The sequence below is a fragment of the Octopus bimaculoides genome, chromosome 25 (genome assembly GCF_001194135.2).
Source record: "Octopus bimaculoides isolate UCB-OBI-ISO-001 chromosome 25, ASM119413v2, whole genome shotgun sequence".
Taxonomy (NCBI): Eukaryota; Metazoa; Mollusca; class Cephalopoda; order Octopoda; family Octopodidae; genus Octopus; species Octopus bimaculoides.
Window position 1 is genome coordinate 34786116 of NC_069005.1, and position 1900 is coordinate 34788015.

A 1900-nucleotide genomic window follows, 5' to 3' on the forward strand; every position below is an offset into this window, starting at 1 on the left:
GGGGAGAATGGAAAGTAACTGGCTTTAAGTGTATTGTGAAGTATCTGGCTGGAGGTTTAAACTTCCGAGTTCTTTTACAGGGCTTAGAAAAAACTGAAGGGCTACTGCAATAAGTGTGCGAATCTGAGAGGGAAATGTGTTGAATAAAATCATAATTAACTGATCATCCTGCATTTTCTTTCACCCAAAGCCAGGAACTTTTTAACACCCCCTCCTATCTATCTATCTATCTATCTATCTATCTATCTATGGATGGGTGAATGGATAAATCAATACTATGATAAATCAGTACATACCTTGAATCCTTTCCATTTCTCTTCTTCTCTCTCATACAATATGAAATCCGTTTGGCAGCAGATGATGGAAGAATACACTTGATGTTCTTCTAAGCTGTGAATCTTTTGTATTTTATGTTCTTCTTCTTGTTGTTATAAGGTGTCCTTCATTCTTGTTAACAGGCCCCTGGTTCCTTAATTTATGATGGTTTTCTTGTTTAGATTTCATAATAAAAAGATATAATGGGATTGTCCCTCATAGGGGTTCTAATTATAGTGGGGGTAATACTCTCTACTTTAGGGAGGCTTTGTTGCATATGCCTACATACAAACATACAAGCTTGCATACATACATACATACATACATATATGTACCTTGTGAATGTGTGTGTAGTGTTTGATGAGAAACCCATAGAAACAAATATTTTGCTTTTTGGTTGGACATTCTGTGAAGAAATAAAAAGCTTTGCTCTATATTTTAACATTGAATCCTTCCTTGTTGAACGATCTTCTTAATCTTTAGATTCAGGTTGTCATATCATATGTATATATTGTTCTCCCTCTCTCTCAAGATATATACAAGAGGGCACTGAAAAGTTTCTGGCTTTAAGGGTATCGTGAAAGGCCTGGCTGGAGGCCCAAACTTCCAACTTCTTTTATAGGGCTTAGAAAAACTAAAGAGCTGCTGCAATGAGTGTGTGAATCTGAGAGGAGGGGAATATGTTGAATAAAATCATAATTAACTGATTCTTTCATGAGTTCTGTATAATTTCATTTCTATTCACTTCAGGTAGTAAGTTTATCTGTTCTATAAAAGGTAGAGAGAGAGAGAGAGAAAGAGAGAGAGAGAGAGAGAGAGAGAGAGAGAGAGAGAGAGAGAGAGAGAGAGAGAGAGAGAGAGAAAGAGAGAGGGATAGAAAGAGAGAGCGAATCAGCCTTCTGCAATAGTCACCACAGTCATTTTTGTGCTTCTGGTGAGTCTTCAGTGCAAAGCTTACTTATAGTAAGATCTTTGTCATCATCCCTACGGCTGTGGCTGAAGCTGTCCTATAAAAATGGCAGGACACACGTGCAAATATATGTATATGTATATAACATGTGTGTGTATATATATATATATACACGCACACACAGACGTTAAACGATGATACTGATGTTTGTATATATAGACATATGTGTGTATGTTTGCATATAGATATGTATGTATGTATATGAACATTTATGGAAATAGATACGTGTGAATTGTAATTATAAGGATCATGTTTTGCAGTATGAAGTAGGGTGGGGTGGGGTGGGGGTGAAACTATCAACACTTGAATTAATTGTTGACACCACTTCCTGAGTTAGGGTTGTTGTTGCTGTTGTTGTTGTTGTTGTTGGTGGTTGCTGTTGACACCAGATCACTGGGGTGATGATGGTCACTAGCTGTTCACACCTGTTATTCGGGTGGTGGTGGTGGTGCAGCAGGATTGTGTGTGGGGGGGAGCTATTGTTTTAGAAGACTGGGTGGGATGGTGGAGGCAGTCATTGTCTGTTGTGACTAATTTAGGAGGTGGTCCTGGTGTAGCAGAGGCAGTGGGGAATAGGAGGAGGGGGAGTCTAGCTTGTGCTCCCCCCCCCCCCCC

At 39.1% G+C, this 1900-nt stretch overlaps 1 protein-coding gene and 1 long non-coding RNA gene across 2 annotated transcripts in view; one reads left to right on the top strand and one right to left on the bottom strand.

Annotated features, from left to right (window-relative positions):
• Positions 1 to 1531, bottom strand: part of LOC128250763 (uncharacterized) — a 7937-nt gene extending 6406 nt beyond the window's left edge. Inside the window, exon 1 of the long non-coding RNA XR_008266746.1 lies at positions 297 to 1531. This is a non-coding gene — a long non-coding RNA (uncharacterized LOC128250763). The remainder of the gene's footprint in view (positions 1 to 296) is intronic.
• Positions 1 to 1900, top strand: part of LOC106869084 (uncharacterized) — a 63348-nt gene that overhangs the window by 29256 nt on the left and 32192 nt on the right. The window lies entirely within an intron of this gene.